General features: G+C 40.1%; 1 long non-coding RNA gene across 1 annotated transcript in view; it reads right to left on the minus strand.

The window, feature by feature from the left end:
- The window catches only part of LOC119260591 (uncharacterized), a 412,686-nt gene extending 406,227 nt beyond the window's left edge, over window positions 1–6,459 (minus strand). The window contains exon 1 of the long non-coding RNA XR_005128756.2: window positions 6,425–6,459. This is a non-coding gene — a long non-coding RNA (uncharacterized LOC119260591). The remainder of the gene's footprint in view (window positions 1–6,424) is intronic.
- Between the last annotated feature and the right edge of the window lie 7,695 nt (window positions 6,460–14,154).

Here is a 14,154-nt window from a genome sequence, read left to right on the forward strand (position 1 = left end):
TGTAGATAGTGTCATAAACACTAGAAAAAATAGACTTTGTTGCTTACATCAAGTTATTCAAAACAACAATCATCTAAACACTTTATGCCAAACCATGCCAGGCTCCTGATGTATTATAGTGATATGACATATAATATAATATATAACACATATTCCTTGTGAAATAAACATTTTGAAAAGCCAAGAAAGCATATGTGCAGCATGTATTTTGTGTATCTGTGTCTCCGAGTGGGATGGGAGGGGGAAGTGGGAAAAGAAAGGTATAAGAAGCAGAAGTAGGAAATAATTATAAATACCACCATCACTGATTTGAGTTCATTTGAAGGCCTTTCTTTCAGTAGTTCCAAATTTGGAACTCTAATACTTGTAACTATTGAAAATATTGAGGGGGGAGGTTTGGGAGAAAGATTATGGAAAATCTCTTATTACAATTTATATCCAGTTTGGGAAGGAAGGGAGGGAGGGAGGGAGGAAGGGGGGAGGGAGGTAGGGAGGGAGGGAGGGGGGGAAAAATATGTTAGATTTCCAACAGTAAATTATATAAGACTAACTGGACCATGAACTCTAACTTTATTATATCAAGACAACAGGCATTCAAAGTATTTAAAAAACCTGGTTTTATGAATTTATATTTCTATAGCATGGATGGATGGATGGATGGATGGATGGATGGATAACTAGACACACACATACTTTTCAATTCCACTTAGCAGAATGCTAGAAACAAGAAAACTCATGTCTCCCTTCAAGCAATAAGTGTCCATAATGAAATCTAGGATATATGCATCACTCCACTTTTAAAGAAAAGCACATACCTCAAGGGAGCTCTGAGATCAGTTTAAAACAAAAGAAAAAAGAAGACATTGGATTTTAAAAAAATAAAAATTAAAGAAAGGTTGGAGAAAAGGTGAATTTCTTTATGACCAAAGGCAAGTCACCATTGATGCCTGTTAAGGCCCTTTTTGATGGAATTCATTAATCAAATAAATCAAATAGTTTAATGTTATCCAAAAAAGGAATTAATAATTTAATAATTTTGATGGGAGCGACCAAATAATTAAATAAATGAACAAATCAGAAAAACAGTCCAAGCATGTATGTGTAGATGCAGCAAGAAAAGTCAAAAGAAAAATTTTTGAAAGTTACAGAAAAATGAAATCCAAATGAAAACAACACAGAAAGAAAAAAAAAGAAGGCAAGTGACAGAGCACAAGCTCCTCACAGGCTGTGACCTACGCTGGGCAAATGAAGACTCTGATTTGCTCCTGGCTGTGCTGCTAATAAGGTAGAATTCTGTGGATTACCTATGATTGCAGTAATTTTCAAAGCATTAGAATGTACACTAGACAAGTGAATGATGTGTTCGAGGGGTGAATGAAGAAAAAGAGCCTATAATATACTTTTAATGAAAAATGAAGGTGGAAACCAGCCATGAAATAATGTCACTAAATAAAAAATGGGGTGGCAGAAGAGGTACCCTGCAGCCCCAAAAGGAAACACTCCAGGCAACAATAAACAGACTGGTTCATAAAACAGAAAAGGCCTCCCCCCACCCTTTTCCAGCTATGTTTCAAAACAAACACTTTGAAATAGTTAATTCTATTTTTTTTATAACTGAAACACGTCACACAGATAATTTCTGAGGAGATCTAATTATGGAGATGGAGAGCTCGTGTATGACTGCCATGGTTTTTCTCTACATTTCTTTTGCTGTTTCCTTAACGAGTTGCACATTCCCTTCTGCAAATCACACAAAATTCCACACCAGTTAGCAGTCAGCCAACAAATGTGTACTGAGCACCTAGTATGTGTCAGGTACTCTTTCAGCCATTAAACAGCAAACAAAAATCTCTGCTCTGATACAGCTAACATTCTAATTGAGGGACAAGACAGACAGACAAATACATGAATAACATATTCAGGTCAGACAGTGGTAAATGCTATGGAAAGAGAGAGCAGGAGCAGGAGGACTCTGATAGTTGGAATAAGAAGGAGCCTTCTAGTTATACACACAAACAGGAAAAAACTAGAGACTGAAAGACAAAGTTAGGGTCTTGGTTTCTTTTACTATTCTTAATTATGGCAAACTACATAAAATGTATCATCTTTACCAGTTTTGAGTGCAATAGTGCAATAGTCTTATGTCTAAAAAATAGACACATAAAAACATTTTTATGTGTCTATTTTTAGTGTTTAGTACATTCACATTGTTTATACTCAATCTGCAGAATTCTTCATCTTGCGAAACTGAAACTCTGTACCCCAGAGCTCCATCCCCTCAGGGCAACCATTCTACTTTCTATCTATGAATTTGATCATTGTAGATACCTCAGGTAAATGGTATCAGAGCGTTCATCCAAATCTGGGCTTTCTGTGGTGACTACAGGCACACTTCATTGCGCTTCCCAGACACTGCTTTTTTTTTTTTTTAACAAATTGAAGTTTTTCAACAACCCTGTATTAAGCAAGTCTGTCGGCACCATTTTTCCAACAGCTATGTGTTCACTTCACATCTCTGTTCATATTTAAGATGTGTGCTTAATTTTTAGACATAATACTATTGCACACTTAAGAGATTACAGTACTAAAAAAAGAGAGAGAGATTACAGTATAGTATAGTATATTACAGTATAGTATAGTGTGCACTGGGATACAAAAAATTCATGTGACTCACTCTATTGCAATGGTCTGGAATCCTACCAGCAATATCTCCGAGGTGTGCTTGTAACAGAAACTGCGACAAAGTTCCTAGTGAGCTTAGCCCTCAGGGTGTCAGAATAAAAAGCGATGAGGCTCTGAGTGTCAAGAGGGAAGATGGTGGGTTGCCAAGAGCGCACAGAATTCTAACACCCATCTTTACTCTAGTCTAAGTGGCATTACCTCAAGCACTTACCTCTGCTGGGCTCCCTCCATTCTGGCAGCTGGAGGTGTGAAAAGCCAGGGGAGGATCTTCTTACAGAAGCACGTGGGACTCCTGGACCCCCTCTAGATTGCCCAGAAATGTAGCTATGAAGAGAGAGGCAAACACCCCCATGGTGCCCAGCACATGAACTATATCCTCCAGAATATCAGCACTTAGCTTGGTGTACTGGGAAATAATACTGCACTAGAAAACAGATAAGCTCAAGTCCTGCCTCCTACACTAGCTTCCTTATGTCCTTTACTTCTCAAAGCACAATTTTTTTTATCTTTAAATGGGCTATTTGTTCGTTGTCCATCTTCTCCACTAAAATGTAAGCTCCTAGACATCTGGACTACTGTTTTGTTGATTGCTCTATCTCCAGAAAGTACAATAGTACCTGGGGCATAATATGGCACTCAGTAAATATTCATTGAATGAATGAATGAATGAATGAATGAGCCCCTGTTATTTGCTTAGCAATGTGCTAAGTGCTGTGGTGAAGTACCTAGCACATATGACATATTTTGCTATTCGAAACTAAATGGTACCAACCACAGACCTTTCTTACGACCACCCTGGGTTGCTATCATAGATAAACAATTGGCACTTTAGATAAGGGACAGAGAAATGTAGCTATTTCACAAAGATGACATCACAGAAAGATGAGATTTAAGCTGGGCTCTAAAGGGCAGATAGTTTTGTAAATAAGAAAGGAGAGGTTGTAAGTATCATAAATCATGACATGAACATATAACAAATCATCCCCGAAGTCTTCTTTTATCTCTCAACCTCTCCTGGGAGTTCTATCGGGGGCACGTCAGATTTGAGGTGCCTGAAGGAGATATCTAGATTGTATTTGGAAATTTACATTTGCAGCTTGGCTTAGAGATCTAGAATTGGAAGTCATTCTCTGAAAGGTAGTAACTGCCATGGATGACATCCAAGAAATCACAGCTCTTCTTAAAACTTATCCTAATACCATACAGCTTTGGATCTTTCAAACAGAAGACAGTATTCATGTTGAGAAACAATCCCCATATTCAATCTCAAATCCAGCTATGGAGCCATACCGCAAGAGCAAGCTGATCCAGGCTGAGCTCAGGTTCAAGCATGCCCAGCCTTACTCAAACAGACACCAGAGACCAGTTTGGACCAAGGTGCTGAGAAGCAAGTTGACCTTACATCTGAGTCTGTTCAGTACAGTTCTAGTTTATACCTATTGTCCTAATATAATTTTATAATTCATTTCACATCCAAAAGCATCCCAGTTTTAATGATAAATCATATGGTCAATCTACCAATCCTCAAATAACCAATTTCCTAAATAGACCCATTTCCCAAATGATCAGCTTACCTAATTATGTCTTTTACTTTCTAGCTTAATTGACTGCTTTTTGTTTTGCTTTCAGAATACCATTTTAAGAAATGTTTAGGCTGTGTCTTCCCCAGCATTCTAATGCTTGAACTGGAAACTTATGCCTCTTGGTCTTCCTCTCTATCTGTGCCTCAGTTTCCCATTCTCTGACTCTAATTCTGTCCTTCAGTCTCCAGCAGCAACAGCAGGGAGTTGGGGCTGAGAGAAATTGAACATATTCTTCTTATGAATATATTCTCCTCATGAATATATTGTCTTATGAATATATTAATGAAAACATTCTTTTTATGAATATATTCTTTATAAATAGTGCCTTCTTGCATATATTCTTAAATGTGAAGAGTTCATATGAAAATGTATTATCCTTATGAATAATAATAACTTAATGAAAAATATATTTATAACAATTTTTCCTATTCAAGAATATATCTTTGTGGATATATTTTTATTATGGTCCTCAGGGTCTCCCTCCCCTGACTTTCAATTTCCCCTGCTTTCTGTCCCTCAAGCACTCAAGGCTGACTAGAGAAAAAACTATTGAAAAGTCCTTAAAATACTGTTAGAAAATCAGATGAAATAGTATAGATGACATAAATAAACTTGGTGAATCAGACTTTCAATGGATTTAGCGGTGTAATGAATTAGCTTTCAGCAAAGCAGCTTTCAATTAATTGACTTTCAGCAGCAGCCTGACCAATAGTCCCTATCAGCCCACCTAAAATAGGCCAACCATTACCCTATTGATAACCTCAGTCACACCAAAATTCTCTCCAAACATAACTGCACTTTCATACTATTTCCATTATCCACATTTAAATTATCCTTATGAGAGTCAGGGACCTGTTTCTATTCACCAGTAATTCCACAGCTCTATCACAATCTCTGTCACCTAAGTTGATGCTCAAAAAATATTTGTTGTCAAAATCAACAGCAAAGGAGTGTGTGAATGAATGTACAAGGGAGCCCAAGAGACTCTCTGGAGTGATGATAAAGACCAGAAAAATCACCTCATTTCTGACCACCATTATTCGGACTACCATCCTTTTCCACTGAAAAACTAAGCAAAACTAGGACCTCCCCGGTGGCGCAGCGGCTGAGCGCTGGGTTGCGAAGCTGCCCGCAGCCTCTGCAGCATCGGTTCAATCCCCGGCTGCCCCCCTGCCACCAGCGGAGGGTCTCCCATGGCGCGCAGACCTCTCCTGCCACCTGCTGCGCCCCTCAGCAGTATACTTCGGTCCTTCTGCCTGCTCTGCTTCCCGCTCTGGCTCTGGTGAATTCCCTCACCCTCCCGCGCTTCTGACTGTACCCAGTACTTGTATAAATAAATAAATCTTTAAAAAAAAAAAAAAAAAACTAAGCAAAACTTTTTTAAACTGAGTATAAAAAGAAGGGATGGGGTAGCTTTTCAAGAGATAAGCAAACTTTAACCATTTTTTTAATGGGACAGAACCTGTTTGACCATCTGAAATTAGAATGCACTGAAGAAAATCTCGACCCAGATGTTACAACATTGCCCATTTAGTACAGAGCTACTTGAGAGCAGATGGCGATGAGTCAGGACTTAACAAAGACCTTAATGGCTCTCCTGCCAGCCCTTGGGCCATCATTTGCATAGGAAGCAGATTTGACTTGGCTGCTGATGGTGATGTCCTCTCACCCACTTGGACATGACCTCATTTTCATGTCTCCATTTTCTATCTCTGCCATATGCAGTCATAACCTTCTGGGAAATACTATGCCACAAAATAAAAAATAAAAGCAAGTCCTGATCATTTGAAGCACTGTTTTAATTATGATTTTACTGACATACCTCATTAGAAATTCATTTTTACTCAGCCTAACACATTTCACTTAGTATGACGTGGTTTCCTTTCCACGCATTTAATATCTCAAGTCACAAGTTTATAGCATTGCATCAGGACAATTACATAAAGCGAGGCCATTTTTAAAGATGCATATAATTTTATTATGGATTAGTGCTACTTATGAATTAGGTTTATAGGGCTCACCTCGCCTCTAGATACTTTTAATCTTCAGGAGCAGAGAAAGACATTTCACAAATGAAAGCATAACCTCTTTACTATTTGGAAACAAACCACCCAATCCTAACAAACACAAAGGCATTTATTTGCACTTAGATGATTTACCTGGGGAGGGTGTGGGGGACAGGAACAAGGTCTTCATTTATCTGCTATTTCAATTCATTGAGGTCCAGCCAACAATGTATTTCCTCAGGAAAGGACAGGAGACAGAGGGGCTGGAGAGTGAAATTATTAATTGTACTTTTTGAGACCAGGAGTTCAAGGGACACAGCAGGAATCTTGGAAAGTCTCACTTTCTTCCTCTTCCTCTTCTCTCAAGTTCCTTGGAATTACCCAGCCCAAACTTCTAATAATCAAGTCCCATCATTTTCCAGCTTTCAAATACCCATAATTTCACACCAAAGCTTAGCCTTAAATCTTAACCGTTCTCCTTCAAGTCTATCAATCTACCAATCCTCCTTTAATTCTAGTAATTAGTTAACTGATTTACCATGGGAGGGGGAGTAAATTATATCATGAACATCTTAACAAAAGTTCCCTGTTGCATAGCATCGCTGTTAGGGGGATGCTGATGACTGTACATCGGCACTGTTTTGGGAAGTCTAATTCAAAACCATCAGAGAATGGTGAATTTCATGTTTTTAATTAAATAGAAAGTATAAAATAGAAAATACTAAAGTATTTATACATAGTCAATTTCTGTTTCAGATATTTTGTGTGTGAAGTATATGTGTATAGGCTCAAATGTAAAATTATTATTAGCAAACACTCACACAGTGCTTAATATGTGCCAGGGACTGTGCCAGGGGCATTTGCATGTACCAGCTCATTTAATCTTCAAATTCATCTGATGAGATGGCGCTATATCTACCCTCGTTTTACAATTAAATGAACTAGGGCATGAAGAATTTAAGTAATGTACCCATGATAGTCCAGCTAGCAAGCAGCAGGAACGGGACTCAGATGTAGTTAACCTGACACTAGAGTCTATATTCTTAACACTATAGCAGCCTGCCTCTCCTAAATACATTTCTTGCTGTGGGTATTTTTTTTTTTAAAAAAGAAAGTTCGGGGCCTCCCTGGTGGCGCAGGCAATTGAGCGCAGCACTGTGAAGCTGTCCGCAGCCTCTGCGGTGCCGATTCGATCCCCACCGGCCTTGGAGCAACCCAAATGGCGAGCAGACCTCTTCTGTCTTGCCTGCTGCTCCCCTCAGCAGTGTATTTTGTCAATCTGCCTATTCTGTTCCCCGCTCTCTCGCTGGTGAATCCTCTCACCCTCCCGTGCATCTGGCCTGTACCCCGGCTCTTGCAGAAATAAAATAAATCATTTTAAAAAAAAATAAAAAGGGCCTCCCCTGGTGGCGCAGCGGTTGAACGCTGGACTGTGAAGCTGCCCGCAGCCTCTGCAGCGCTGGTTCGATCCCCGGCCACCGGCGAGGGTCCCACATGGCATGACAGACCTCTCCTGCCACGCCCGCTGCTCCCCTCAGCAGTGTATTTCGTCAGTCTGCCTGTTCTGTTCCCTGCTCTGGCTCTGGTGAATCCTCTCACCCTCCCACGCTTCTGACTATACCCAGTGCTTGTAGAAATAAATAAATAAATCTTAAAAAAAAAAGTTTGATGAACATAAATTTAAGGGGATTATGTATAATATATGTCCTAGACGAGTTCCAATGTCAAACAGTCTACACAATGTCCTTTTATCATTAGGCTATATGAGCTAATGTTTGGCTCAGGAAATTTGGTCCCTATGTCAGATATTCCAGCATCACTAATGACACCATCCTTGCCACTAGTCATAAACAGAGATCTTCTGCCTCGATTACCCAGTCCCTGGGATAGTCCCAGATCTTATGTTCAATGGTTCCAAACCCATGATGCCAGAGTTAATAAAAAAAAAAAGCACAGCTGTTTATAGTCTGGCAAAACTATCACACCATAAGCAGTGAAACCTAAAGCTTTTGAAAGACTACTTAGTGGGGGCTGTGGGAGGGGGGCAGGGAATAGGGTGGGATCTACACAACCCAGTCAGAGTATAACCACTGCAAAGTCTACTTTCCTGATCCTAGTTTGCAAAGAACTGGGTTAACTGTAATAAGACTATATAATTTAAGGAAAACATTCTTAAACTTCCAGTCACAAAATCTAACCTCTACTCTGCCAAAGGTATACAACAGGCAAATCACTATTCACAGCAGCTTACATTAATTAGGATTTTATACTTTCCAGAGCATGCTCACATTCATGATTCCTTTAGGCCCTAACAACCACTCTCTGAAGAAGAAGGGATGGCTAACTGAAGAGGGGCATTTCCATCCTCCCTCTGCCATCCTCTCTTTCTTCCCTTCCAGTCATAGAGTTCCTTCCCACACAAGAAGAGAATAGTTAATCTAAGAAGTCAGAGCACATCACTGGGGGTGTCTAAATACCAGGGGTGAAAGGTTAACACCACTTGAGGTTCATTCCTTTACCTGCTAGAGCCTTGTGGTGACAGTTAAGCCATCCTCTTGTCCCTTACTCTGTTAGCACTCCATCCAGATGCCCTTGGATCCCCTGTACCAGTTCTGTGCATCAACCTCAGCTTCTGTGTCACCTGGATGCACTAAGAGTCATGGGCACACACCCCACCCCACCCCAGTGTGGCTCCTAACCAGTGAGAGGACAGGAGAGTCAAAGCCCAAATTCCTCACCCCAAATGAAGTACTGAGGTGTGGGTTATACTCAGAGCTTCCCATAATATCTAGAGTCAGAGTTCATCTGAATGGCACCCCTGCTTGGCTTCACCTGTTCTCTTCCCCCAATCCCTTGCCAGTTCCCCTGAGGACCTTCTGAAAAAATCTTTTAAACCTATATCCTAGCTTCAGGGTCTGCTTTTGAGAATCTGACCTAAACTTTCTCCTTGTGGCTGGTCTAGGCCTGTCTGAGGAAATGGGCTTGACCAGGTTTCTGTTTGGCCGCCTCTTCTTTTTTTTTTTTTTTATGGCAAGTGAGTTTTTTTTTTTTTTTTTTAAAGATTTATTTATTTATTTATACAAGCACTGGGTACAGTCAGAAGCGCAGGAGGGTAAGAGAATTCACCAGAGCCAGAGCGGGAAGCAGAGCAGGCAGAAGGACCGAAGTACACTGCTGAGGGGAGCAGCGGGCATGGCAGGAGAGGTCTGCGTGCCATGTGGGACCCTCACCGGTGGCCGGGATGGAACAGGCACTGCAGAGGCTGCCAGCAGCTTCGCAGCCCAGCGCTCAACCACTGTGCCACCAGGAGAGGCCATGGCCTCCTCTTCTTACAACTGCATTTGGGCAGGGCCTGCTCCATGAGGTGGCAGCCATCTTAGATTCAAGGAGGGAGTTGGAGTTTCATGTGTATCTTCAGATATTAGCTGGATTCTCAAAATCAGCTTCTCTAAGACCCTTGCTTTGGAGGTCAGTGTTCACTGGTGAGCTTTTACTACACCATAGCCTTGATACCCATCACTGTTCTGCAACAGTCCCCTCAGCTAGGAAACTAAGCAGAAAAGTGGTGATTTAGGTTTCCTGGTTCCGTGGCCCTAAAATAATCACGATCGCAATAGAAATCTAACCTCTAGCTCCCTCCAACTATGTTAGCAGCCTTTTTGATAGTAAATGCTGTCCTATATAACTTAAGAGCAGAAAGAAATTTATGAGGTCTATCCCTTAGTGTACAGATGAGGAATTGAAGTTAAGACCTGGAGATCTCCCAAAGTCACATCACGACAGTAAAATTTTGCATTGAATCTGAGTCTTGGGTCTCAGAGCAGGAGGTGGATGCTGTCCCCCAAACCAGGCTGTGTCAGTCAGAAGTGAGCAGAGGTGGTTGACTCCTGTCCTCTCCCCTGAAAACATCTCTTGGTATCTGTAAACACATTCAGGACAATTGATTGGTTTGAACTGCTTGATCTTCCCCCCATTAAGATAAACAGCATGAAATGTAGATTAACTCTCATCATCTGCCTTGAAGAAAATGCAATCAATATCGTTAGTTCGTTAAGGAGATTCTTCGTCACCTCACACTACAAACACCCAGACCTAGCACAGTGTCTGCCATAAAGTAAGTGCTCTGATCATTTTTTTAGGAAATTCATTACATAAAAATTCATACTGAGTACTCAACAATGATTGCAATGATTCTCAATTTTATTCATGGGGAGATCTATAATAGAATTACAACAAAACATCATGAAATATTGATATATTTAATTCCAACACACAAATTAAAAGTAATTTTACTAGCAGTAAAATATGGTTATAAAATATGTATTTATACTTCAGCTTTTAAGAAATAATAACATACTTAGATTTTAAGGAATCACTTTTCAGATGTTTTCTTATTTTATTCTCCAACTAGCCATCACTACCAATGAAACAATATAATCAAATGTAAGAACTTTCAAAATTGAGAAAAGATTCCATTTATCAATTCACTTTTCCTTTTAAGTAGAAAAAACAATCACTATTATTTGACTGTGTCTGTGAATCAATGGCCCAGCTTATATAACATCACTGTTCTCTGGAAACATTAGTTTGTAAGCACCACACAATGCAGTCTTCACACATATAACCTCTAAGATAGGTTAGTGTTAAGCAATTTTAAGACAACTGTATCTGGCCCTATACACTAAACTGCTATTGATTTCAAAGCAGGGGAACCGTCTACAATCATAAACACACGGAAATGTTGAAGTAAGTGTTTAGGTATAAATCCACAAAACAATAAAGACCTAAGAATTGCTTATAAATTGGGAAACTAGAGATTAGACTTAGTTCTTTGCAGACAATAAACTTGTAAAATTTCTAAAAAGGGACCTATACAGTATATTCTTGAATAGAGTGGCTACTCTTTAAATGTTTTCAAATTTGAAATGTAATTCTATACACAATGTGTCAGAAGGGAAACAAAACAATGTGTCAGCACAAGCAAAGGGCTGAGAGGGAAGGAATCATGGCATCTAGACCTTTGTTGGGCAGGTGCCCAAGGGCAGACTGTAGCACATGGGAAAAGTAGACACAATCCAAGCTGTGATGTACTGGGAAGGGAACGTCCTGAGGGATTGCAGCACAGGGCCAAGGACAACCGAGTTCAATAGATAGTAATTTTCACCTTCAAGTTAAGCACCATGCTATATGCTGAGGATACAGAAATGAGTAAAACACCACCTCTGCTCTGACATGAAACCAAATCAAATAATCATAAAGAGCACACATTCAGGAAAGAATTAATAATAAAAGGGTAATTAAGGGATCCTTGAGAAGCCAGATGGGCATCCCCACAGTCTATCTTGATGGTGGGTAGGAAACAATAATCCGGTTGGTTCTAAATAAAAGACCTAACTCTGATTTGCACCAGCTGACAAAGTCACTACCTTCTATCTGAGTCATTAAATAGCAATCATCCCTATAGCAGTAGGAGGAGCAAGACCATAGGTCAAATCATGGGTTACAGAAATTATCCCAAATTTAGGTGTTATTATCCCCATTAGAGCAGATGACAAAATCGAGGCTTGGGAGAGCTGAACACCAGCATCAGAGGAGGTTCCCTGCCTCACTGCCAGGTAGGTAATCTGAAAATGGACCAGAGGGGCACTGGACCAAGAAGATCCTGTGACTTGAACTAAAGAACCTCTTAGCTGTCAGAGAGCATCAATGATGATGCCAAAAGGGACTCTGAGGAAATTCAACTCCATACAACAAAAGGTAGGTGAAGAGAAGTACGGAGAAACTGACCAGGGTGGAAGCCTGCCATGCAAATCTCAGTCAGAGGTAGGCGCTAGTGTCTGGCCAGTAGCCCTGGGGAGGGGAGGATTGTTGAGTGTGGAGGTATACCTTAACTGAGGGTATATATGTGCAGAGGAACTGGGGTGTCCCAGGTAGACCCCAGGTCCCCAGTGAAAAAGACCATCCACATTATATCTTATGGTATATTCATATTAGCTCATTCATTTCTAAGGTAACCACAGCATGCAGGTGTTAGCACTTCTAGTAACAAAATTATACAAGTCCCCTGGCTTCAAAAACAAGGTAAGAAGATATACCTTAACACTTCTTTCCCTTTAATATTGCAGAAGATAAATACATCACAAAAATAAATACATGCATTTTACAATCCAATGTCATGGCATATTATTTATGTAAAAATTAAACCATTTGGTACATGGAAAACAGGAAGTGTTTCAAAGAATTAGATATCTAAAATTGCCCACAATGCCATCTTTCTCTTCGGGCAGTGACACATTCAGCTTCAATGTCTTGGGAATAGAGGGACTGAGGAAAGTTGGAGATCATTTAACTCTAGTACTCATAGCTTCTGAGACTACTTCTATAAAAGCTACTAAATTTGCTAAAATTCTAAAAGGGTGGTGTCATAGGAAGTACCAGGAAAAAAATACCTCCTGGCACTGGTTGGATATTTAAGCAGCAGACATTCACAGCAGCTGAACTGAAACACAAACTCCATCCTCCAAATTCAAATCCCACTCCTCTTTCCACTGCACAACCAGGACAAAACTAACTCCAGGGCAGGCACTTGAAGGTGATGCTGAAGAAATTGTGAACCCATGTCCTACAACAGCTTGCCAAACAGCTGAGCAAAAAGATTCTGCTCACCAATATCTCCCCCTCCCACATACCTTAAAGGTGGTTAAAAAGTGGTTCTCTTCCTTTATGAAATTACAAAAATCCAGAGACTTAAAAGAACTTGTTCCCCACCCCAACCTGTGTGCCAATCCAAATTGTATTTCCTCCAACTTCCTACTCTTGCCATTTTTATCAATCAGCCTTAACCTGATCTCCAAATGTACCTGGATGGGATATTCCAGTGCTGACAAGAATTAAGAAAACTTTTACTAGTTCCTACCTAGCAAAAAGTCAAATTACGTGGTTAAGGCAGGGTTATTCTGTCTCCTAGAACTGCCAGCTCTCCAGTCTTGGAATTTCACACACAGAGGTGTGGGTACAGAAGCAAAGCAGGAGGAACACCCCCAACTCCTGCTGTGAGGGTATCACTGGGCTTTGGACTTACCACAATCTTCCCTTGGGATCCCAAAGCTACCTTCAAGTTTCATATTGTACTTCTGAAATCCCAGAAGTTGTGGACTAATCTCCAGCAATTAGCAAATGGATGATATGAACCTCAAACACACAGAATAGGCAGATGCTATCTGTCACAGCTATTTTTTTGCTTACAAACTTTTCATATTTGCTTCTTTAGTGGCCCCCAAACTAGCCTTTCAATTTGTAGATTTAATTTCACTTTTAGAGAGGTTATCCATCTATGTATATCTATTCTGTCATAAAACAGCAGGCACCTTTGAACAAGTCTTCACCTTCTGATTGGCTTTTAAAAAAATTATGCATGTAAAAGTCTATCACACACAATGGAGTACTATTCAGCAATCCAAAAAGACAAACTCATGCCATTCACAGCAACACAGATGGAACTGGAAGGGATTATGCTCAGTGAAATAAGCCAGAAGGAAAAGGAAAAATATCGGATGGTTTCACTTATAGGAGGAATATAGGGGAACCACACAAGGGATAGAGGAAAAAAATAATAACAATAAAACACACAACAAAAATAAACAACTATAAATCAGAGATATTCTGCAAGGAGGGAGGAGGGGGAGGGATCAAAACAAGGGCGGGAAGAGCACAAGGGACTATGGTGATGGTGCATGGGTGAATTGGTGGTGGGAATTCTATGGGGACTACACCTGAGAAAAGACAGCAAATGTTTTAAAAAAAAGAAAAATGAACAATGATGTAAAATACATATAACTAAATAAATTTTTTTTTTAAGTCTTTCAGCTACAGAGATTTTCCTG

The sequence above is a fragment of the Talpa occidentalis genome, unplaced genomic scaffold (assembly GCF_014898055.3).
Source record: "Talpa occidentalis isolate TD23 unplaced genomic scaffold, MPIMG_talOcc4v2.1 talOcc4.6, whole genome shotgun sequence".
NCBI classification, from domain to species: Eukaryota; Metazoa; Chordata; class Mammalia; order Eulipotyphla; family Talpidae; genus Talpa; species Talpa occidentalis.